We start from the raw sequence: 27,028 nt of genomic DNA, 5'->3' as shown, positions 1-27,028 counted from the left end.
TTCTTGAGTTTAGTCTTTTTGTTTTTTTAACGTTTATTTATTATTGAGAGACAGAGAGACAGAGCATGAGCAGGGGAGGGGCAGACAGAATCCGAAGCAGGCTCCAGGCTCCAAGCTGTCAGCACAGAGCCCGATGCGGGGCTCGAACTCACAAACCGCGAGATCATGACCTGAGCCGAAGTCGGGACGCTCAACCCACTGAGCCACCCAGGCGCCCCTAGTCTTTTATGTATAAGAGGAATTAGGTTTAGCAATTGTAACTCTGGAGGCTGGAACTAGGATAAATGGATGGAAGTTATTGAAAGACAACATGACTTTCATTAAGTCATTAAGTTAATGACTGACCCTGAGTCAGAAGCAGAAGACCCTGCTTCTTCTTGACATTGGGAGTCCATACTATGGAAAGTGTTCTCAGCAGACGAGACGATTCTTATACATCCCAAGGTCCACAGAAGAGCCTAACTGATATGGCCCCGGAGCTTGTTGGAAATGCAGATAAACTCTCGGGTTTATCTCTATCTTTAACAATCTCAAGCCCCAAACAAGCCAACAAACAAACAAACAAAACAAGCCTCCTGAGCTTTGATTCTTCTTATTAAGTTGAATTTTGTAAGATTATTTTTATCAGGCAGCGCACCAAAGTTCATTTACATGGGAAGGGCGTTGAAATGCTACATTTTGAAAAGAAAACTTCTTGGTGCCCCACGAACGCGACAACTGCAATGATGGTTTGACAATGCTTTGCAAACGGCACAAACATCGGAACAGCCCTGTGGCATTCTGCTTCCTTTCTGATGATTCAGTGACGAGTCCAGGGGTATCCTGTGGATTTCTTTATTACTAAGGCTTCATTGTAAACTGCTGGTGAAATACTGCTTCCAATGAGTGGTGTAGAGGAAGAACTGTAGCCATCTTGCTTGCATGTGCTCTTGGTTTAGTCCGTCCGTTGGGGACACAAGTTCAGTGTGTCTTATGTTTATTACTGTGCTTTATCTAAGGTTGTGGAATTTTCCTTCTCAGCTCAAGCCTGGTTTCACTTTTAAACGCGCAGGAGAAGTAACAGACAGTGAATCATGTATCAACAGGGCGAAGAAATCGATACACTGTGGTAGTGATCATTGCTATTTTTATTCTTTGTCCAGAAAGCACATTCCTTGAGTTTTTCTCTCCGAGTGCAAAGAATGTTTAATTAACATAAATATGACACAGCTCCCATAAAAATGAATAGGGCTTTGAGCTTACAAATCTCTCCCATGCCCTGATAATTGTTGTGTGTGTGGACAATAACAGGACTTTACGAGAAACCTCCGCTGTCAGCAATGGTACATCATAATTTACAATGTCTCCCTTCCGAAGGGAGTTTTATCACTACTTAGAACAGGAGCTGATTTATGGCAAGTGGCAACAAGCGAGAAATCATGGTGTTTACAGGGGAAAAAGCGATGGCAGAGTTTATTGTAAAGGCTCCCTCCTTTTAAATTGGGGAAACATTTGCTGTTTGTCATAAATAATATGTTTGGCAATCTAGCTGAAGCCTTGTTATGTCCAATTGTCTTTTGTCTCCTGTCAATTGCATTATGGACAATTTTTTTTTTTTAATTATTGGTGTCTCTTCTTGCTTTGCAAGTACTTCAATAATATTTTTATATGTGAGGCCCAAATATGATAGCAATGCCAAACAGTTTACTTTTGTGTGTTTATTACTCTCAAGCCCTGCTCATTGTTTTCTTTTATTTACTGTTCACTTCCTTGTTTATCTTTTTCTTACTATTCCAACTGACACATCTCTACATTTATATTTATTCTTTTTTAATATAAGTCTAGTCCTTTACGTGAAACCACGAATAAATGTCAACATAAATCCCTCAAAAGCATGGAAAGATACTTCCTAATTTTTGAAAAAAAATCACTAGTTTTAAAAACTTGCTGCTTTAACTGGCTCTCCTTTGCACTCTTGACGATTTAAGCCATTTTCTCATTTGTTTATAAATTCTATTTTCTCTGGAGTGAAACATCTTTTTGCGATCTTTTCTTATGCAACTCTTAGGATTTGCAACAGGACCCTCTTCTTCCACTAATCTGCTTTTCCAAACGTATCCCCTTTTTCTCCCGTTTTTTTTTTTTAATTTCTTTAATGTTTACTTTTTATTTTTGAGAGAGAGAGAGACAGCGAGCATGGGAGGGGCAGAGAGAGGGGGGAGATACAGAATCCAAAGCAGGCTCCAGGCTCTGAGATGTCAGCACAGAGCCCAACGTGGGACTCAAACCCGCTAACTGTGAGATCATGACCTGAGCCAAAGTCATGCGCTTAACCGACTGAGCCACCCAGGCACCCCTCTCCCTGTTTTCTTCAGATCCTTGAGCTCCAGTTTCATGGGGGCTGCTGACCCTCTACCTGCCTTGCTTACTTCAACTTGATGTCCTTCTTGACACGATCCCTCTCTGTGAGGTGTCTTTCCCATAAATGTCACTCTCCTAAAGCATAGTCCTCTTTGAAGACCTGTGTCCAATGTATGCTATTTTCTTAACCATTTCAATGGTATTTCAGCTGGGGATTCTGTTTCTCCATTCTCAGGGCTTAGGGTACTCCCCTTCCCTAGAAAGCTCTCAAAACTTGAAGCATTGGCTGATTCTCTCCAACATTCCATGGCTGTGTATCTGTTCATTCCCTCGTGAACCCATGGCTTTATTCTGTATGTATTACTGTATCTATTAATATATTGTATACATGTGAGAAGTTTGTGGAAGTCGCTTTCTGGAAGAAAAGAAAGGCTTTTTCTCTAAAAATGGCAATGGAAGTTATGGTAGTGACACATGCATAATCCTGCCCAGTGGCTCTGGCAGATGAAACAAATGCCATATAAATGGATTTGTCTACCACTGATGGGATGTGTCACGTTATTGGTTGAAGTCATGCAAACAAAAAAATATGTGCGGCTGGGCTATTAGTATTTTTCTGTTATTAATAGTGGCGCGTTCCCTTTGTAAAAGGAGGAAATAAGAGAACAGAAACCACATCACAATACAAAATGGGAAAAGTACGCTAAAATAAATGCTGGCTATTCTTCATCTGCACTGGTCTACTTGTATCTAATTCCCTCAGAGTTCTAGAAACACCAAGAATGAGAATGTGACTATGATCAAAGTGGGGGAAAAAAAAAAGTTTCTGTTTGGTATACTTATCAAGGCTCTCCTCCCCCACGAATTGATAGATGGGAATGCCTCAGTTCGTGGCAGAATTGACAAAAGCAAGGTATAATATTGACATGTCCCCCCAGCATGCTAGGCCTTATCAGTTATTGCCTTGAAATAGAAGTTAAAACTCTAGAATGCATACTGTGTTGTCAATGTCTTTTTACCTCATCAAAAGCTGCCATAATATTTTAATACTCTTGTGTTTTTCAACTATGGGGGGGTATAATCATAAAAATATTACCATTTATTTAATTCTACTGTGCATCTCCAACCTTTCATTCCTGTCTCAGTTTCACACCTACTCTGCAAAGTAGGCATTCTTGTCACCTTCTTGTAGCTAAGAAAGTCAAGACTTAGAAAGGTTATGAAGTGTGCTCAAGGCTACGTTGTTAGAAAGTAACAGAAATGAATTAGGGACTCTGGAATGTCTAATTCCAATCACCAACGTGGCCCTTCCCTGTACACAGCACTGACTGTCATAGGAAAACATAAGGCTTAATGTCCGTGAGGCCCACGAGCTAACCCCGTAGGGGAATCGCTTCTCTGTGTCTGGAACCTCAAGTTCAGTCCAGTTTATAAGTATAGTGTGAGATTAGCACTAATGGATACTTTGTAAGGGTTTGAAAAATACTTCTTTGGTAAGGTTTTCCAGAATTTCTTACTCAACAAATTAAATGGTATTTTATTTTTCCTAATCAAGAGCTCCGAAGGCTTGTCTGTAAAACAAGGCATTCCTATGAGCCTGTCCTACAGGTCTATAACACAGGACGTGGCTAGGATCTAGTATGATCTCGTTTTTCTTCAGTTCCAGGATAGCCATGTTCCTTATTACAAGTTAAAACAAATTTGTTGGGGCGCCTGGGTGGCTCAGTCGGTTAAGCTTCCGACTTCGGCTCAGGTCATGATCTCACGGTCTGTGAGTTCGAGCCCCGCGTCGGGCTCTGTGCTGACAGCTCAGAGCCTGGAGCCTGTTTCAGATTCTGTGTCTCCCTCTCTCTGACCCTGCCCCGTTCATGCTCTGTCTCTCTCTGTCTCAAAAATAAATAAACGTTAAAAAAAAAAAAACAAATTTGTTAATTTTTGCCTGTTGGGTAATTGGATCCCCACTGACAGAAGGTGGAACTCATGTTATGGCCATAATACTGACTTAAAATAACCTGAGCAGATGTTCTTGGTATCAGTTTACAGGGTATACGTCCAGTTCATTGATTTTATTTCTAAGTGAAGGGTTCTTCTCGGTTGTACACCTGCCAAACTTTGACCTCTGTACTTAAAATTAAAAAGGGATCAAATTTTCTAAAAAGAAATTGATTGCTGTTCTCATTATTGGAAGGCACACAACAGTGCAGTGGGAGTCACCTTGGAGTTATTCCAACCAGGAAAGTCGGGGGATTATAACAACGAATGCAGTGAAATTCAACAATATAGGTAGTCAAGCCAAGCAGATGAGGTAACAGTTATGAAACCCATAGTAACCCAAGAAATCTGTGGCAAAAATAGATGAAGTTAGCCAGAGTGGTCCACAAGTAGGACCTGAATCAGAGATAAAGCCAAAGTCCCCATGGAGATGTATACATTTGCTGTTGAGACGAGTAGTCTCATTGTGAGAACAAAGATGAGAATAAATAGGCATAGGGACTGCCTATTCCTGAAAGGTCATAGAAATACAGAAACCACATTCCAACTTCACAGACCCCAAACATGGGCCTTTGTTTACACTCAGAGTGACTTAGACATACACAAACCAGCATGCCAAATTCTTACAGGAATATTTGTAATATACGCAAAATGTATTACCATGGCCAGAGTTTCCTTTTCCTGTGGTGAAATGTAAATGAAATACTACATTACAACCAGTCAGTTGACTTACTATAATGGTAAATAAGGCAGAAAAGTGCCTGGCCTTCTTCTTCTAATAGAATAAAACTGACAATGGATGAGTATATCATCATGTAAACACGATGATTTTAGATTGGTAAGAGGGCTATCGTGAAATAAATAGGAGCAATATGATAGTCACTGGGGAGAAGAGATTTTCTATTTTAACTTGTTTTCTCCTAGAGGAATCTTCTCCGAAGAAGCCATTCACCTAAGACCTGAAAGATGATGATGGACGAATCCTATCACAATCCCAGCACCAAGATAAAACCCTTGTACATACATGTTGGTGACAGATTGTAACTTTCAGAGCTTTAAGAGAACATTTCTGGCACTTGTAATGGTAAGTAGAAAAAATATATGTAATTTCTTTCCTCTTTCACACCATTGCGAACATCATAACCATGATGTTATGGTTATGCACCAATCACAACATTACCAATCACAACATTAATGGAATACCACTACCACCAACACCAATCACAACATTAATGAAATAATAATCTTTAGTCTATACCAAAGAAAATTGACTGCCCACAGTGTGCCTAGGACGGATGTACAAAGTAGCTACTTTTTTTTTTTCTATTTTAGAGCAAATAAGAAAGATTTATAATAGAGATAATCAACTATGATCTTGTCTGTTACTCATGTGTCATCAACTTTAATAGATGAATTGCATATGGCTTTCAGATCAGAATTTTAGTTTGGTTCTATATGAAAAGGATTGGGTCTAAATTGGTCTAAAGTTACTTGAAAGTAAATTTTCGGGTATCGTTTTTAAAATATTAAGTATAGAATACATATAATACATAGAAAAATTAGTGAAGAGATAGAACAAAGAAACACTTAGGGACATATTGGATTTTTTAATAAAATTATCTGCAATTTGAGGAATATGAAGAGTGTTGAAAGGAAACATAGCTGGGAACTTTCATTTATTATATTACTTGTCACTACTCATAGACTACAAACAATCTGTATTAGAGGAATTTTCTGAGAAATGCATATGATATTTCAAATGCTTTCTCAGTGAATTATTAACATTAAAAAGGAGTGATTAAAATCTTGGATTCTGATACTGATGCCTTTATCATCTAAAGGAAAATTTATGCCAGGAGTCAGATACTTTGTCATTAGAATTTCAGAACATTGTTTTCTTTTGGAATTTTTACCTTCTTATTTTCTTCCTCTAGAAAACATGCTCCAAAACACTTCTCAACTTTGCGTTTAATGAACAAGTAAAGCTGCTTTATCTTGCCTCCCTGTTTGCCAGTCCAAAATTCAAAAAATGAGGAGGTTGTATTAGATGATTTCTATGGTCCCTCTGAGTGTTAAAGCCTCGGATTCTGAAATCGTATGAGGATGATAAACAAAAATTCAGGGAATTTGCTTGGGTGTGGTTGGATAACATTACATTTGGCATTTCCCTGCAGTGCATCAGGGAGTGTTTTATTTTCATTAACATCTTTAATAGGGAAAATGTCATTTATTTGTGAACATAAACATGACTAATAAATGATACTTTCAAAATAAAGGCAGAAGCACTGAGAAATTGGCTAAAGACTTTAAATTAAGAGAAACAAAGTTGGCTATTCAAGAGAGAGAAATTTAATCTTGTGAATTTAAAGATTTCCAAAGCAGATAGGAGAAAACATTTTAGAAAACATTATTGGATATAGGAACATAAAAGTAAAAAGATAATAGATCACATATGAATTATAATAAAATCTTCTAAGACAAAGTTACTATAATTCTGGGACACAGAGACAGATACCTAATAAACCTGCCAAGTTTTATGACTGATAACCTCTGTGATTCAGAGTCTGAGGGTAAATTTAAGACATGTAAACAGATAATAGGGAATTTTGACTTTTAGAGTTATTAATAGAAAAGTGACCAGATATATACATTTTTCCACCAACACGTGGTCATAGCAGCTAACCATTAACGTGACGTTGAAGAATGTGCCAAGCACCTTACATGCCTTCAATTATCCAGTTCTGCAAAAATCTACATAAGGATTTTTGCCATTATTTTTGCCATTTTACAGATGAATAATTGAAATCATACAACCAGAGAGTAGCAGAAAGAGGATTTAAACCCAGAGAAGCTTACTCCTGCGCCCTTTTAAGCACTTTGTCCGTGACTCCTTGTGGTGTTTGTATTTTGCAACTGTCACATACTAGTGAATAGAAACAGAGTTGGTCAACTTTGAGCACATTTAGCAATTCAGGGCTTTATTAGAGCTGAACTTTGATACACTGCTCAGGGGCATCACATTTTCATTAAATTTTATATACAGGCTTCAAAGGCCACTGAAGGCAACAAACACTTTTTTTTGTGTGTGAATGGGTCAAAAGGTTTGTTCTCTGTGCTGATATTTTCTATTTTTGATAGCGATGGAAAATCTAGTTGATTTTTCAGTCGTTAACACTTGGATACAGACGATTGTCTCACCTAATGTCTTACTATTATAGAAATTCTAACATTACTAGATGAGCACTTAAAATGTATTGATCTTCTGGGGCGCCTGGGTGGCTCAGTCAGTTCAGCATCTGACTTCAGCTCAGGTCATGATCTCCCGGTTTGAGAGTTCGAGCCCCGCGTCCAGCCCTGTGCTGACAGCTCAGAGCCTGGAGCCTGCTTCTCGTTCTGTGTCTCCCTCTCTCTCTACGCACCCACCCCCCACACCACCCTGCCGTCTCTCTCAAAAATAAATAAATGCTAAAAAATTTAGAAAAATTATTGATCTTCTTATATGTTATGTAGTATTATCCTTAAATATATTCTCTCATTTTCACTAAGGAGCTTTTGGTCAATTTATTCCAAGGTTATTGATTCAGTTTACAGCATGAAGTGGTTTAAATTCATAACAACAGCTCCTGAAATGAATATTTTTAATCCTGCGTAGTATCAAATGCGTTCCTTTTACTTGTTTAAATTTCATCATACCCCCTAACTATTGTGACCATCACTTATTATCACATTCCCCAAGCCATAAACATCATGCTTTTATTTCTCAGTAGTTAATTCTAGTCATAAATCAATTTTAGAATGCTACATGTGGAGGCTCCCTAAAACTTATTTGGCTCACATCCTCATTTTCAGTAAAAATTACTGGCTTAAGTTATCATCATAATTATTCTTGCTGTAATTATAATAGCAATACTACGATGATAAGAAAACTGGTAGTTGATTTTTGAACCTACAGAGCCCCTTTACATGCATTATTTCATTGATCTCCTTCAAGCTTCCGTGACTAGATAGAACAGATGTGACTATGATAAAGCTGTACCAGTGGGAAAAGACAAGAGCTCAGAAGCTAGGCGATTTTTCTTGAGCTCATATAAATTATAACTAGGGGACAAAGATTCAAATGCAAAACTTCTGTTCCTCTTACCTTATGCTAGCACTTTATTTTTATTCATAAAATAATTGTCAATGTTTCAATATTCTCCAAGTGATGAAGAACATACAACGAATACCCATGCGTTCAAAACCCAGCTCAACAAGGAAGACATGATCAAAACATTGATGGACCCAACATGTTCTTCCACAATTTATTTATTCATTCATCTTTGACTGAAGATTTTGGTCTTATGGCAATGCTGTGGCAGCATTCTTGTCCCTATACTGTTATGTTTTTTTTTAAATGTTTATTTATTTTTGAGAGAGACAGAGACAGAATGCGAGTGGGTTAGGGGCAGAGAGAGAGGGAGATGCAGAATCCAAAGCAGGCTCCGGGCTCTGAGCTGTCAGCAGAGAGCCCCACGTGGGGCTTGAACTCATGAGCAGTGAGATCATGACCTGAGCTGAAGTCGGACGCTCAACCGACTGAGCCACCCAGGCGCCCCTCTTATGATGGTGCCTTGAAAGAGAATTTCGTGCATATCTTGTAGGTATGAATCTACTTTAATTTATTGCATGAGTAAGTGTCCCAGCGTCATGGGTTGAATAGTGTACCCTTTTCCACTGACTGGCCTTCCTCCGTCATGTAACTGATATGTTATATCACAACAAGGTGAGCTTATTCTACTTAATTTATTGCAATCAATGATATAACTATTTCTACCTGCCTATTTTGTGATTTCTATTTCTTTAGACTTGCTTTAATGTTCCTCTTTTCCTTCTGTTTTACAAACAAAACATGTATTTCCTTGTTTCTAAATACTCTAATTTTAACATGTTTTCTTACTCAATCTAAAATAAATCAATAGTTCCACCTTTCTTCAGAACAAACCTCCCACCCCTGATATATAATGCTCTAAATTTCACTAATTGGCTAGTTTTTGCATCTACTAGTTTCATTAATTGGATAGTTTTTGCATTTACTACTCAGAAGTGATGGGGAGTCATTGAAACCTTGGTGATGAGTGGCATTATTGAAGCCAGGACCCCTCCCCTCTCCCCAAAATTCCACAAAACATCCTGCATTTCTGACCTCTTTTGGCAACTTTTCAGGAGTAAAATGTGCCCCGATATGTTTGATGTGGCACTCCTGTATTTATCCTCCAAAGTAAAGAGCGGCATTTCAAAGTGGAAGAGTTTATTTTATGTATATACATATTTTTAAAGATTATAAGAATTTCAGCAGAAGAAGACTTGTGTCATTGTTTCATTTTACAACATCCTCGGAGAATCCTTGGCTAAACACCTGGGGTATGGCTGGGCTTCTCACTGTGTTAGCAACCCTCAGGCTAACATCTGGGACTTCTAATATAGTTTTATTTTGGTAATGGTTCTCATAGCAGTATTTTCCTCCCCTTTCCCAAAAATGAATGGATCTCAATCCTGGATGCTGAGAAAACTCAGCACTGGTGTTGGCTATCAGAGAAGACTTGGAAATTGTGGTTTGTGGGCTACCATTCTTCGGAGCAAACAATCTCCCACATCACCAATTTTAAGGAAAGGACTAACAGGCTCATCAAATCTCATGCTTTAATTTGTCTCAGTGTAAATCACTGAGAACCTTTAGAACCATAGTCACACTCAGGAAGTTGATCAATAGCCTCTAAAGGACGGAATTACATGAAAAATTAAATACAGGTAAATCTGTTAACTTGATCTCACAGTTTGTGAGTTCGAGCCCCGTGTCGGGCTCTGTGCTGACAGCTCGGAGCCTGGAGCCTCCTTCAGATTCTGGGTCTCCCTCTTTCTCTGCCCACCTTCCCCACCCACTCATGCTCTGTCTCATAAAAATGAAGAAATGTTAATTTCTTTTTAATTTTTTTTTTTGATTGTAACGACACTGCTGAAAATGTATATATCTTTCCAGGAGTTTCTTTAGGGCACAACACAAAGGAAAAAAAATTTCTGAATCAAACAGCATGAACTTATACAATTTTGTAAGATAATATCAAATTATTTTCCATTGTGAGGGTGAGAAATTACATTCTCATCAGCAATGTGTGTGAATTCCCATTAACCCACATCCTTGTCAATTTCAGTATTGCTCATTTTTTTTTCATGGCTAACAGTGATTATGTCTTCTAAATTCTATCTTCAAAATATATTTCAAATCTAACCCGAGCAACTCTCATCTCTTAATTGGATGACAATAGGACAGACGGTCAGCTAGTGTCAACATTTTCTACTCTACCTGTGCGGTCAATCGTCCATTCATCTGAAACTCAAATCAAGCAGAATTTGAATATCAAATCAAGTCAGTTTCCTTCCTAAAATCCTCCCATGCTCTTTCAATGCACTTGGGTTAAAATCTAAGGCCATTCTTTCTGTCATCCAATATGACTGAGTCGCTGCCTTCCTTTCTTTTTTTTTAAAAAACATCTTTTTAAAGTTTATTTATTTATTTTGAGAGAGAGAGCACAAACAGGGGAGGGGCAGAGAGAGAGGGCGAGAAAGAGACAATCCCAAGCAGGTTCCATCCTGTCAGCACAGAGCCTGATGTGGAGCTTGAACTCAGAGCAGTGAGATCATGACCTGAGCCAAAATCAAGAGTCCGACTTCGCCAACTGAGCCACCCAAGTGCCCCACTTCTGTCACTTTCCTTTCAAATCTTGTCGCCTGCTTGTGAAATCCTTCTTTTAATTCCACACACTTGCCAAGCTCTTGCTCATCACAGGGCCTTTGCACAGACGGTTCCCTCTGCCTGGAAAACACCTCTCCTTACTTTCCTTTTGCTCATCCTTTCTTTCATATATCCAGCTTGCATTTTACCTCTTCTGAAAAGTTATCTCTCACCACACTATTTACATTAGGTTGCCCTTCCAAAGAATCGCTTGCTTTTACTTTTTTCTTCATAAAATCCGGACAACATGTGGCTATTTATTATCTGTTCATTTTCATTTTTTTCTCTACTAAACTGTAAGCTCCGTTAAGGTGTTTTATTCACCACTTTGTTCTCCTTTGTAATACCAGACCCCGGTATAACAGAGGTGCACAATCTACATACAGTATTTGAATAAACAAATACAACGTATGTAGGTTCTCATAGTTACATCACTGTTAACAGATAGACTGGTTTAAATTGTTTACATTTAAGAGGCGCCTGGGTGGCTTAGTCAGTTAAGCATCCGACTCTTGATTTCAGCTCAGGTCATGATCTCACTGTTTGGGGGATCGAGCCCCACGTCAGGCTCTGCACCGACAGCATGACACCTGCTTGGGATTTTCTCCCTCCCTCTCTCTGCCCTGTGCTGACAGCTCAGAGCCTGAAACCTTCTTTGGATTCTGTGTCTCCCTCTCTCTCTGCCCCTCCCCTGCTTGTTCTCTGTCCCTCTCTGTCTCTTAAAAAGATAAAATAAAACGTTAAAAAAATAAAAATAAATAAATCCGCTACATTGAAATATGTAAAGAGATATTTGTCTTTACAGACAGTAAGTAAAACAATTTCAGAATATAGTGTGACAGCGATTGCTTTGTAACCATGTAGATATACTGAAAGTCAACGTTAGAGAACGCTGTCATGGATGTAATTGCTTAAATACTGAAAAAGAAAGTCATCGTAAAGCCGTTTCCCCAGCATGGATGCTCATGGTTAGTAAAATAATCAGACTCCAGACATCATATTAAAAAAGATTTTAAAAATCGCATGCCCTCACTGCATACCACTATTTCCATGGCTAGAGTTATTTTAGAGGTCTTACTCTGGAAGACATTGTGCTCAGGGTTCGTTCCATGTGCATTATTTTATTTAATCCTCCCACCGATCCCATGAGTTAAACACTGTTATTATCCCTGTTTTATATGCGAGTCAGGCAAATCTTAGGAGGTTTAATAACCTGCCTAAAGCCACATGGCTAGAAATGATAGCGCTGGGGACTTCAGCTTGGAGCTGTCTTAATCCAAAGTGTATGCTTCTAAACATTGTGCTTGTCTAGGGCCTTCTTTAATTAGCAATTTGAACTATCAAAACTATGTTATTATTTGAGAACTACTAAGCACTCAGTGCCTTTCAGCTCTCCTCCTACTCGCTATCTTGATGATAGTATTTCTTATAATAAGAAACAGATATTAAGAGGACTAAAAAAAAATGTAGGCATATTGAACACATAAAATATAAGTTCGAAGGAAGGAGGGGACAAAGGAAAACAAAAAAATGAGGTTTAAAAAGTCGAGAAATCTCTGTAGACCATAGTTACTTTGGAAAGGAGCAAATGTTCTGAATAAGCCCATGCCGCTGATGTCATAATTACAGCCTGGAAAAAATAATAATTAATGTCCATTGTAATGTAATGTCCAATATCCCAAGTCATGAATAATAGGGAATGTGTAGCACACTTTTAAAGGAGTCCTACGCTTCTCTTTAAAACAGAACTCTTAACTACAGAGAACAAACTGATGGTGACCAGAGGGGAGGTGGGGGTGGGGGATGGGTGAAGTAGGGGATGGGGATTGAGGAGAGCACTTGTGATGAGCACTGGGTATTGCATGGAAGCGTTGAATCACTATATTGCGTGCCTGGAACTAATATTACACTGTATGTCAACTTACTGGAATTTAAATAAAGACGTCAAAGATCAATAAAGCAAAACCGAACGTGTCTGCGAGCCGCAAGAACAAGCTTGACGCTCTGGAAATGAATTCTACCTGGAACAACTTGTAAGGACTAATAAAAAAAAAAAAAGTAAGGGGAGACAGTGACAGGTAGACTGAGTTGCATGTGTACTAGGTTCCCATTTAAGCACCTGCGCTGTCAAATATACAAATGAGCGAGAAATCGACACACTGTTCTTTAAGTGAACAATTCTAGTTCAAGGCACAATCCCTAAGTCCGCGTTTCTACCATCACTCAGTTTGCGTCTTCTCTTCTCTTGCAGCCTGAACTAATAATTCACTCCTGGCACAGTCACATGTTTACAACTGCTGGAGACTGTGCCTCCCTCTCACCGGCTGCCCATCTTCCTTTAATAAGGTTTATCTTGGCCATATTTGCTCTGAGAGGGTGGGGTTCACACTGGGTTTCTCTTGCTTGTGATATCCTATTTTCCCGCACACTTCTGCCTTGTTCTTCGATCGTCCTAGCTGTGAAAAGGTATTTTTCCTCCAACGTGTAGCTAGTGGAGCAAAGCTGTGCCCATGAGGGAACATTCTATCAAAGTGCCAGGCTAGACAAAACGTCCATCTTGGACGCAGCCTCGGCCAAGGTGCAAACCATAGTCGTGTGTTGAGCCAACCAGGAGTCTCCCTTCAGCAAGCCAGAATCAGGGCTACGTTTGTACCAACTGGCAGTTGCTTTCGGCGAAACAGAGCAAAATTTGAACTGAGTTTCTTTCCATAGTCCTCCGATATGTATACTGGAAGATGTGAAGAAGGGCTAGCAAAATGGTACCAGACTCTCCACTCCACTTTCTCACATCTGTCCTTCCTCCCCCGCCCCCCAAATAAAGACACCTCCCTCTTGCCCCAGGCCAGACCGCCAGGCTTGGAGAGAGGACGCACTCAGATTGGCTTGCTTGCTTTAGTGTGTTTCAGGCTTCACAGGGATTCACGGATGTGCACATCAACTGGGAATAAGTGCACAATTGGAGTGTACTTTTTTTGGTAAGTTGAGAAAGAAAACCAGTATTCCTTTATAAAAATCCATCAGAAAGTCAATGTTGGGCTATCTCCTTTAAAGTCGGGGAAAAAAGGAAAAAAATCCAGAAAAACAAAAAAGAAAGAGAAAGGAAGAAAGGAAAGAAAGAAATAGGTGGTCCCCAGAATTATGGGTATTGTTCTGAGTCTTCCTTAAACAATGGTTTAGCCAGTTGTCAAAGACTATAGCCATTTTCTGGCAAAATATTATGCATCTGAAATTAAGCACATTCGCCTTCTCTATCAGGGTAAGTGAAATGAAAGAGTGTCCAGAGACTTTAAGAAATGAGGCGTTTCTATCAGAAGCTCATGTGGTAGAAACATCATATCATTTCGAGTCAGGTATTCCTGAGTTTGCTTACTACTTATGTGATGTTGAATGAATTAGTTATCCTTTGTGATTTTCGTTTCCTTGTCTGTAAAATGGAGTCAGAACCTGTTTTATGACGTTCATGAAAAAATAAATTAGATAGCATACATACACCCATCGGCGCATTAGACATGCACAAATGTGTATTCTCTTCCTTATTCTCTTCTCTCCCCTCAGTGCGTGCACAGACGTCTTTGGGGGAGTGTGAATGGACTGTGTTCATTTCTTTCAACTTCTAGCTGAGCTCTGATCCCTTCCCTGTCTTTCTTTTCCATTTAAAGTAGACCAAGGGACTCCCACTTGGTTCTATTTTATATCTTATATTTTAACTTTTTCTTGCAGCTTCTTGCTATCTAATTTTTATGGCTATTCGATACTGATGGCTGCAGCGTTTTCCATATCCAGGAAAAATATGTAGCTTCTAGCTTCGATAGTCCCAATGGGCCTACAGATTTGTAGGTGAGCGGACTGATTGTTTTATGATTGAGGGTCTGCAATAATTTGCTTTTAATTTATTTAACTTGTAGATTGTTAATGATTGAGCTAAGTGATGAAGAAAGATCAACTTGAACTACAAGACTTAACTCTGCTACAAGTTTTATAAACACATCTTAACCGTTTTGTTAGAATTGTTATCATATCATAAATGTGCATATCCCTAAAATGAGTGTAATATTGGAAGTAGAATTTTTATGAAAATTTACCGGAACATAGTTATGCTGTGATATTGCCCCATTGGCACTCTCATAAAAAGTAGGGTGAATGTTCACTCTATTTCAGAAGGATATTATCCATAGTATCAGACCACATATAAAAAGTCAAATATACCTAAAACATAGCAATAACTTAATTCTGTGGTTTCATTTTAGTTTTAGAATTATTTTGACTAATGATGTAATTCTCAGACCCAGGAAAGTTAGGGGGATTATGTGAATAATTCATGAGGGAAAAAGCCCAGTTGTGTAAGAGATCAGAATGAACAGGCTGCAAATAATTTTAGAGAAATGCATGGCAGTTTACCTGTTTCCTTGCTGATGTAACTAATCATAATATGCTTTATAGGGCCATTTCTGGCTACGAATATGTGTTCCTCATGCTTAGTTTTATATTTTTCCTACCTCCTATAAAATAAAAAAGATTTATTCCTACCAGTTTAATAGTATTGCTCAACTCAACTTTACATACTTTGATACCTTTGGAAACATAATTGCATTTCATAACATTTGTAAGGTGATGGAAAAGGCTCAGTTTTCTTTCTTACTTTATTTTCCGTTTATTTGGAATTAAGGTAATATCGCATGACATAATTACATCTCTCTGGAGGATATTTCAGATCCTGACACCTCCTTGGTCTCCGCAATCAATCTTTAGAAGAAATAATACCAAGCTCGCAGAATTCTGTAAAAGACAGTGCATCCAGCAGTCTTCATAAACTACTACAATGTCCTAAAAGTACAAGTTAAGCCAAGTTTGAAACAAAACTGTCAGTGCTTCTATTCTTATTTTATTTGTCTGGCCTGGGCCCAGACCGTTCATATATAAGGTGTTAAATATACCTCAAGTCACACTATGGCAAAAACTATTGTAGGAATTTCCTTGTCTGTCGCTAAGGTGCTACAATGCTTTATTGAAAAACATGTACTCTTGCTGTCATAGCTACTAACAATGGTAAAGGGAAATACTTTAAATTGTAAACCTTAATTATATGAGAAATTGCCTTATATGCCTGTCTAAAGCGTAGGTTCCCCCCCCCCCACGTATGACAACTGTAAGTTTAATGCCATCTATAAAGAACTGAAGCCAAAAATATATTGTAACTATGTGTGGAGACAGATGTTAACTAGACTTATTGTGGTCAACACTTTGTAATATATATATACGTGTGTGTGTGTATATATATATATGTATGTATATATATACACATATATATATTTGATTCAAATATCAAATAATTATGCTGTACACCTGAAAATAATATGCTATATGTCAATTATACCTCAATTTAAAAAAAAAAGGATGAGGCTGAGTTGGTTTTGATATCTAGATTTCAGAAGTGGGTAACCTCTGACGTATATAGCATTTCAATGTTTTATCAACATACATAGCTCCAAAATCTATTGTACAAAATCTATTGCACAAAATCTATTGTAAATAAAATCAAAACATTTAATGAGCCTTTGCATATTCCTTAAAAAAAACAATAACAACAACAAACAAAACAAGAAAAACAGGGCACCCGGGTGGCTCAGCGGGTTGGGCATTGATTTCAGCTCAGGTCGTGATCTCATGGTTCATGTGTTTGAGCCCTGAGTCGGGCTCTGTGCTAACAGTGTTGACCTTGCTTAAGATTCTCTCTTTCTCTCTCTTTCTCTGCCCTCCCCTGTTTGCGCTCTCTCTCTCTCTCTCTCTCTCAAAATAAATAAATATAAAAAAATGCAGATCTCTGCTTTAAAAGGTTTACTGCTATATTTAGATTTTCCAATTTTACTTAAGTTACTTCTAGGGTAACCAAATAGCAGTGGGCAATAGTATAGACAATTATTATTTTTTAAACTATATCCCTTTTGTTCATTTATGAATTTGAATCAAAGCCGAAAACCCAGGGTATTGTTTGAACTTATGAACCTAAAGTTGTCAAATATGATCTTTGCTTATACTTTTTCTTTTACTTTCCCTTCCTTCATACCTTCTTTCCTTCCTACCGTCTTTCCTTCCTCCTTTCCTTTCTTCCTTCTCTTTTCTTCCTCTGCCTTCCTCTCCTTCCCCTCCCTCTCTCTTTCATTCAGTCATTTTAAAATATCAAATGTCAGCAAAATGTGTTATCAATAAACATATCTTTCTCTGCAATTGAAAGCCATTTTGGGGCTGTTGTATGTAAGTGATGGACCACTGAATTCTACTCCTGAAACCAACATTGTACTGTATGTTAACTAACTAGAATTTAAATAAAAATTTGAAGAAACAAGAGGGGGAAAGAAGCCAACCATTTCTGGTTTGCACTTTAAATGAACAAATACACATCTCTGACAACTAGAAATACATACTTGTTGTGAAATCTTTATCCGAAGAACAATAGGCAAGTATTCCTTTTTATGGAAGGATCTAAACTAAACTACTTGGTCAGTGATGCCCTAGTCATTCTATATAAAACTGTTGAGCAACAGGTTTTTCTATCATGACTTTCTCTTCTGTTCTCGAGGTTAATCACCATTCCATCACATAAAGAAACTAATTTTCTTAAGATCCTGCTCAAATAACATATTTTACTCCATAGAATGCCAACACTTAAACTTGAGAGATTTTTGTATCCAAAGAAAATAGTGAAAATGAGGTGCTGGCATCACTTGAACTTAATGGAGTTTGCATATATTTTTTTTTCTTTGACATGAGGCTTTACGAATTCAGTCAATGTGACAGACTGCATGCCATCTATTATCTATGCTGTGTTCCAAGAAAATGTAAAGTATTCGTGAACCTCGTAAATTAATGTATCACTTTGGAAAGTTTGTATGAGTGTGTGTGTGTGTGTGTGTGTGTGTGTGCACTTCTTTTCATATATCACCAATTAGTGAGCTATACAAGTTTTTAGTTTTAAGCTAACTTTCGTTGATAATGAGTTGCTGAAATATTTCTTTAGAAAACTGAGATCCTTTCATCTTCTGACCTATTGCTGTGCCCTTCGTGATAAATTTGCATACTCTTGGCAAGTTTCTAATCATTTTACTCATTGATTAAATTTGTTTTCTTTTTCTGTTGAAGTTTATATATTTTTTAGAGAGAGAGAAAGGGAGAGAGAATGAGCAGGGGTGGGGATAGGGAGTAGCGAGAGGAGAGAGAGAAATCCAAGCAGGCGCTATGACCAGTGCAGAGCCTGACTCCGGCTAGATCCCACTACCATGAGACCACGACCTGAGCTGAAATCAAAGGTTGGACGCTCAGCCCGCTGAGCCACCTAGGTGCCCCTTCTCGTTGTTTAAATTCCTTAATTGAATAGAAATTAATTAAAATAACAAGAAGCTAACTAAAATAACGATTCACGTTCTTCAGTTTTCATTAAGGTCTTTATATTGTTCCATTTACTTTTCACAATCGCATGATGAACCTATTATTAGGATAATGTTCATTTTACATCCGAAGAATCTAAATTTCAGATAAATTAATTTGCCATGGTTACGTAAACATTCACTAGAAGGAAAGCCTGAAACCTATTTCTCTCAATTCCTCTCTGAGAAGGTTCTTCTATATTCTGTCACAGCATGACGGCCTCATAGAGGTGCAGCAAGTACATGGACTTTGCTCTGTCTTCTCTTGTGTTTTTGTTTCTCCAATCTAACCTCCATATTCACCCTTTATGAACGCAAATCTGATCGTGGAACTGTGCTGTTTAAAGCCTGCCTTTGGGTTCCCATTACTCTTAAGATCAAGGTCAAGGTAATTTACATGGTCCATGAGTTATTGCAGCCTTTGCCTAGCAGACCAACCTCATTTTACTTTTCCCGGTGTCCTCTATACTTCAGTCACATTGGCTTTTATTCCAATTTTGGACTTTTGGCCACAGAGATTTCCAACATGGTGGTGCCATTTTCTACATTGCGATCTCTATCCATTCTCACATTCCCGATACTGTCTTTCTGACTTCCTCCAGATCTCTGGTTAATAGCACTTCCCTGAGTCTCCGAAATGTCCTTCATATCCCTAGAGTCTTCATATACAGAGTAGGTGGCCTCCCGCACCCATGTAAACCGCAGCTAGGCTGATTGTTTCTCGAGAGTGAATTTTGAAACGACATAATCTAATTGCACATTCAAATCGGTTCACTTTGAGTTTGGGTGTACCCTCTAATGTCCCCTGCCTCCTACCAGTCTCTGTCTTAATGAAACGTAGTTGAATGCAGGCTACAGGGGATTCTTCAGTCATGCGCCCTTTGCAGGGTAGAGTGAAACGCTTCTGTAGAAGAACATTTGATCTCGTTTCTTTTTTTCTTTTTCACTAAGTTGATATACCCTCCTTAATAACTTGCATGTTAAGTACTTTAAAAAGCACTGAAATACTTGACACTCTGTTTTTAAGAAACACTATAAGCTATGCTATCTGGTGAAAAAGTTTTCCAGTCTATAAACAGCACTTTGGTTACTTATTTCAAATGGCTATTGATACATGGAATGGGTTTATACATGATTCTATGCTCCATAGTACAATCCCCTGTTTTGTTGAATCTCAGGACTGTTTTGTAGACTCAGCAGACATTGTGTTAGAGTTTCCAGATGAGTTTCCAAATTCTGTTGACTTTAACAATAAATCTTGCTAGTAGCTGTTTTCTGGAAAGACTATATGTATTTTTTTTTTTTACCATAAAAATAAAGTATATATCTGCTGTTTTCAGCTTGGCAGGCTCTATATACATTGTTCTCCGCTTTGTGGGGTGACTGCAAACTCAAATGTAGCCAAGTGAAAAATGAGCTCTGGTCAACTTGGTCAGCTAAAATGTTAACTCCATTAACCAAATTGGATCTTTCCAGGGATTTCATCAACTTTTTGAACTGGTTTTTAATTATTCATTCAGTAGGAGTTATGAATATTCAATAAAGACCATTAGTAATGGACATATAGGTCACAGATGAACAATGAGCATCCAGAGCAGTGCTAGGCACATAGTAAGTGATCAATTAAACTGTGTTGAATGAAACACACCAGACGATGTGGAGGAATCCCACAAACATGCTGAGTTAAAAGAAGTTAGGCACAGGACAGTGATATTACATGATTTCCATGAATCCCGAAAACAAGCAAAACTAATCTATGTTGTTAGAATTCAGGGCATCAGTCAACTACTGGAGAGAAGCAGGCGATCATCAGAAGGAGCTGGAGGTGAGAGGTGCCTGGGTGGCTCAGTTGGTTGGGCATCCGACTTCGGCTAAGGTCATGATCTCACGGTCTGTGGGTTCGAGCCCCACGTCGGGCTCTGTGCTGTCAGCCTGCTTCGGATTCTGTGTCTCTCTCTCTCTCTTCCCCTCCCCCGCCCAAGCTCTGTCTCTCTCAAAAGTAAATGAACATTAAAAAAAACTAAGGAGGTGGAGGTGGCCTCTGAAGGGCTAGCAATGCTCTGATGGCTGATCTGCCTGCTGATTACAAGATCTCCTTAGTCTGTGCAAATTCAAACAGCTGAAGCGTGGTGATGTGGGTATGCCTTCTAATTTAATAAATGCCGAAAAATATTTGAATGAAGATGCGATATTTTCTATAACTGTAATATCAATGAAGAAACATACATTAAACTTATACAAGGAAACTGTCTTTTCTGCACAGTTACAAAATACACTGAAATCTTGGGTGTTGCTAAGTCCTTAAAGCAAAAGTAAAAATATATCATCAATGGACAGACACTCCTGACATTTGACAATTGTTGATGACTTAGGGGTGGCACTGTTTCTCCATAACATAGCAAGCGAATCCATTAACCCCATTTCTATTTTGTACACCTTTTCCAAATATCTATAAGGACACATTTATTAACAATGTGGCTCTGTGGTTCCTTGATGTCAATGAATTATAAATAGGATAATCTGACATCAGTTCCTTAGGAAATTTTGCATACGCTTTTTTTGGCAAGAATTATACAGATACCAGAGAGCTTTTTGTTCATTTTTTCAATAGCTCATCATCTCCTAACATATAATTACTGCATTTTTACTCATCTCTTAACAAGAATATAACTACCTACGTGATATGAAAAAGATCTAGAGGGTAATAATTATTAGACACTTGTTTGTTTAGCTGAGTTATGGGAATTGATCCCAAGGACACATAACACAGAAATACGGATGCAGCCAACTCTTTAAAATAGCTACACAGTCATGAACTTAGGAGGCTGAGATGTAGTTTGGAAACAGAAAAATAGTTCATAACCACAGGTGGATTGACATGGATTCTGTGGTAACTTCCCAGACTTCCCATTCAGGATGGGAATGGGAATTCCCACTGCCCCAGTTACTGGGAGTATTGGCTGCGGATAACCATAAGCTGATTTGCTCTTGGGAGCTAGGCTCAGGGGAAGGGATCTGCTTAGCAGAAAAACCTCATACCTCCTCCCAGGGGGCAGACCTTTCCCAGTGACTCACTGAAATGGTGTATAAGGGCCTGGCCCGTTGGCTTAGTGAGTGACAACACTGAAGGGTCAGCCATTCCCCAGAGCCCCTCTGGAGATCATTGCAAAGACATCAGTGCTCACTTTCACTCTCTGCCCCATGGGTCCTATTGCCTTCACCCCCACCCCCACCCCCTACAGGTGTTGTTCCCGAAACCAATCCCCTGTATAATCCCTGCATGTGAACTTTGTTTAAGAGTCTGTTTGCTGCGATTGTAATCTAAGACAGTACCAGGAGTGGTTTCAAAAACAAGTTTATCAAAGGGGATTTTAAAGCTGGGTCACTCTCCTGCTAGCTGGTTCTGCAAAATCTCATCAAGGCTGGTATGTAGCACATGGTTAGATCCTCAAGCTGTAATGGTATGATTGTTGAAATATCAGGACTATGCGCAGGGATGAGATATTGGTGGAAGAGAATGCACTGATGGGTAACATGCCAAGTTTTTGAGACATGAAGGCAAAATGATAAATATAAGAACTATAGAACTTGAGAGTTGTTGGAGGAAACTGATGCAGAAGAAGAAAACCATGGAAAGCTGAGAGTGATTAACCCCCAATTAAAGACTAATTGTGAACGCCAGAAGCCTTGTGGGTAGGTTATAAAACAGAGAATCAGTTGGGGCGCCTGGGTGGTTCGGTCGGTTAAGCTTCCAACTTGGGCTCAGGTCATGATCTCATGGTTTGTAGGTTGGAACCCCGCTTCGGGCTCTGTGCTGAAAGCTCAGAGCCTGGAGCCTGCTTCAGATTCTGTCCCTCGCTCTCTCTCTGCCCCTCCCCCTTTCACACTCTGTCTCTCTCTACCAAGAGCGAATAAAGGTGAAAAAAGAAAAAATAGAGAATCAGTTGGCCGGTTGGTCAGTAGCCTGGAAAGAGAAAGATTAGAAGGTTAGGGAAAAGAAGATTTAAGAGAGTATCCTATAAATAAACCTGCTGGAGGGGGAAGAATCATGAAACCATCTTTGCATGTTAATGCCTGTGAGAAAATCTTCTTTTGCTCTAATTTCTAAGCCTTCTTTTGCTATTATTTCTTCTCTGTTTAAAGAATTTCTCTTAGCCAGTGTTTAGTGATGGGTTTACTAGAAAAATACTTAGTTTTCCTTCATCCTTCACTCCTGAAATATGATTTTGCTGGATATAGAGTTTATGGTTGACAGTTCTTTTCTTTCACTTCTTGAAAAATTGTGTTCATTCCCTCTGATCTCCATGGTTTGAGAAAATCACTATCCTTCAAATTGGCGCTCCCCTTCTCATCTCTCTCAAACTGCTTTCAAGATTATTTCTTTGTCTTTAGAGAAGTTTAACTTTTAGGTGTCTTGGCATGCATTTCTTTATTTTCTTAAATCTTTTTTAATGTTTTTATTTATTTTTGAGAGAGAGAGCACAAGTGGGGAAGGGGCAGAGAGAGAGGGAGACAGAATCTGAAGCAGGCTCCAGGCTCTGAGCCGTCAGCACAAAGCCGGATGCGGGGCTTGAACTCATGAACCATGAGATCACGACATGAGCAAAAGTCAGGCGCTTAACTGACTGAGCCACTCAGGTGCCCCCAGCATGGATTTCTTTAGCTTTATCCCTGTTGGGGGTCTGCTCAGTTTGTTGAATCTTAAGTTTGTCTTTCACAAACTTGGGGGAGTTTCCAGCCTTTTTAAAAATTTGAATACCTTTTGAGTCCCGCTCTCATCTTCTAGAACTTTGATACAAATGTTAGCTACCTTTTTTTTCTGTTGTTCAGATGGAAGAAATTCTATGGACACGTTCTCAAGTCATCTGGTTCCATCCTTTGTCCTCTCTACTTTAATATTGAGCCCATTCCGTGAGGTTTTATTTTCTGATTATTGCGTTTCGCAGCTCCAGTTTCCTTTGAGTCCCTGTTCATAACTTGCATCTCTTTGCTTGAGATTTTTTCATTCGCTGGATAAAATGTGCAGTTGCTTGCGGAAGCATTTTCATGATGGCTGCATTAAAGCTTATGCCAGATAATCTCAACATTCGATTCATCCGTGTTGGCCTCTGTTTAATATTACTTTCCTCCTTCAAGTTGGGCTTTCCTCATTTTTGGTATGAGGGGTTTTCTATTGCACCCTAAACATTTTACATAATGAGACTTTAGATGTCACTTGATCTGTTAAAGTGTAGTACAGGGGCCAGGTGGGTTTTTATGGTCAGTTTCCTGCTTGGCCCATCGCACGACACAAGCAAAAGTAGAAAATGGACTCACATCACCTTGCTGGTGACTGGTGGGGTGTAAGCTCATTTTCCTGCTCAGCCCCACTCACACCGGGGGAGGAGAAGGAGAAAGGAGCTTCATCTCTGCCCACCTGGTTCTGTTTCATTGATGCTGGGCAGAGGTGGGAGCTCATTTCCCCCCGGGGCCCTAGAGACACAAGATGGGGGGGGGGGGGTAAAACCCTGTGTAGCGCTGTTTCCCACAGCTTCGTTCAGGCCGTTTGCTGCCATGTGGGGCTGGAGATTCAGGCCTGTTGATAGAGGGGAAGGCAGAAGCGGCTAGAGATGGGGCGTGTAGGGGGCTGACACTCAGTGGTAAACTCTCGCGTTAACTTTTCTTCTGAATGGAGGGAGAATGGAGGCTGTTTCCTTGATGGCCCCAGGGAACCCACCCTTGTTGGGAGAGTGGGGGCAATACTGCCTGCTCTGCAAACAGGGGATTGAGATCAGCACCCTATTTGGTCCCTCTTACACTCCCCTCGGGGATGAGTCAGATCGATATCACTTGCTTCCACCAGGAGAGGGTTGGGAGACCAGCTCCCTGTTCTGCCTTATTGACAACTCCCAGCTTATTGACAACTTCCCAACTTCCCAGCTGGGAAGCCGCACCTGTTTCTGCAAGGCTGGGAATAGAAAATTAGTTGTCTTTTGAGCTCTGCTGACCTCGCTGGGTGGGGAAAGTCGAGTCTTGCTGCTTGCTTCTGCGCGACGGGAACTCCGGTCAGCCGCCAGCTCAGCTCATTGAAAATGTGGGTAAGAAGAGGGCAGATTGCAGTGTTTCTGTTGGTGTTTGGCTGGAGGAGGGCAGCAGTTACCTAGACCATTTTTCTGCCATTAGGCCACGCTTGTCCTTTGGCTGGGGAAAACAGACTTTTCTTTGAGCGCTTTTTTTTGCTTTCAGCCGGTCTGCTGGCAATGCCAGGTTAGAAACTCCCGCAGCACACTGTCTGGGATGTGTGGGAGGTAATAATACAACCCAGGGGACTGATTATTGTGGGTTCCTCAAGTCCCAATGTCCCTAGGCAGTCCACCTACTTCTTGAATCTCTCAGACCCTTCTTAGGGTTGTTATTTCCAAGATTTTAAAATCCTAACAGGGAGAACCTTGACTGCATGGGGTTGTACCATCTTGGTTGGAATGAGGTAATTGACCTCTTGCCTCAAGGAGGAAGAAATCTGAAAGCTCCACCTCGCTCCAGAAATCTTGTTGAAAACATTGAGTACATCAAATTTTGGTCCTTCCTCATGTCTGGCTTCTTCAAAGGAGCTGTTTGTTCCTAAGAGCAGTCCACAGCAAACTAACTGCTCTTAAGTCTGTATCTAAAAGTCTGTTTTCCACAGAACCTGATATAAGACCTTGACTTGCTACAGCTAAGCAGAAGTGAGTCCTGTAACCTCCACTTTCCAAATATGGTGCCCGTTTCCTTTCAGTCATAGCATCCAGTATTTTTTTAAATTTGTTTTTATATATGATTTATTGTCAAATTGGTTTCCATACAACACCCAGCGCTCATCCCAACAGGTGCCCTTGGGAGGGCACCTGTTGGCATCCAGTATTTCTAATGGGACTTGTCACTCTACTCTCTCCATATTTACTTCCTGATTTTTAGTTATTGTTTCTGCGTATTTCTATTACTTTCTATTGTTCAGCTTCTTCCACACACTCCTAGGAATGTCAGAGTCTGACATTTAAAATCCTTGTGAAAAACTGAATTGTTACAATGTTGTCATGTTGAGCTAATGAAAAGCTTGTTGGAATAAGCTGTCACATAGAATTCCTGTCAGCCCAGAGTGTGTTAGTTCTAGATTAGATAGTCTGTTCATCCCCGGTTCAATTCCCTATGACTGGCGGGGCTAAGAGATGAGATCTCCCTTTGCTGATTCCCTCAGCAGGATTCTGGATTTGAAAAGTTTTGGAAGGAAATGGTGGCTTTGACCTATTTCCCCCTTTCTTCACTTTTCAGTGTTTGAATTCTGTGTTGGCCACTCTCTACTGCATTTGCTTTTCTTTTTTCCTTGTGTCTCTGCAACTTATACACTCGATTTCTTTATCCAAAATTTGGCACTGGGTTTGTTTTCCTTTCCTGGGTGGCATTGCCGACTCCACCCACAGTATTTCCATATGCAAGTATACTCCGAGGCTGGAAGGACTACTGGTAACTTTCCAGTAAATTAGCTTAAAACATGCTAATTTGAACCATCACTGTATCTGCAAGGAGAAATCAAACCTATAAGTCTTTTGGAAACTGAAGATTTACTTAGAATTATGACCATAACAGAAATGCCAAGTTCTATAGCTTCTACCTATTAAGCTCATTAAGGGTGGGTTTTGCGTATGGCTCCCGTCTGCACACAGAACGTACCAAAAGCAAAAGGGCAAAAGGCAGTGAGAAAAGGAAAGGGCCACCCAGTATCGTTTGCAATCAGACATTTAAATTAACCCCATTCCTTGTATTCCCCAGCTAAGAAATGGACAAGAAGCCTCTTCCAAATATCTAGATGTTTAGCAGTCTTTATCATGATATACTTTCTGATCCTTATTTTTTTCCCCTGTAATCTTTGATGTATCCCCTGCCTCCTGTGTCCTTTACTCACGGAACTTTCTAACCTGTGTGTGTGTGTGTGCACGCGCGCGCCCGGGCACGTGCAGTTTTATTGGCCAAGGTTTGGTATTTTCTTGATTTATATATACAGAGATGCACAGTTCCTACCGTATTTCCAAAGCAAAGTAAGACTATTACTATAATATTAGCAGAACAATTAAGCCAAAATTATTTATACCAGTAAATATTTCTAGATCCCTATCTCCTTTGTAGTTGATATAATCTGAAAGAAAGACTGCAACATTGATAAATAAAAATAAAAACCCAGGGAACGGATTACACCCAAGTTTAATTTACAGCCAAGTAAGGGCCTTAGCACATGTGACTTAAAAACTAGATAGCCTCAAAGGTCGCTTCCTCCTTTGTAAATCATTAATGATGCTTTTTAAGTACCATATCCCTCCCCCCTTTTGTTTTTCCTTTTTAAAGCTGTAACTACTATAACTCCAAGAAAAGAAATGTGTCAAGAGAGAGGAATATATCAAAATCAAGCTCTGGTAAATGCTGAATTGATCAGTCTATAATAGCAATGCAAGATACGACCTCACAATCCATTTTACAAAACACCAAGCTTTGTCTT

Source organism: Acinonyx jubatus, chromosome C2, assembly GCF_027475565.1.
Source record: "Acinonyx jubatus isolate Ajub_Pintada_27869175 chromosome C2, VMU_Ajub_asm_v1.0, whole genome shotgun sequence".
NCBI classification, from domain to species: domain Eukaryota; kingdom Metazoa; phylum Chordata; class Mammalia; order Carnivora; family Felidae; genus Acinonyx; species Acinonyx jubatus.
The sequence above is the reverse complement of the archived record's forward strand: the minus strand, read 5'-3'. Positions refer to the sequence as shown.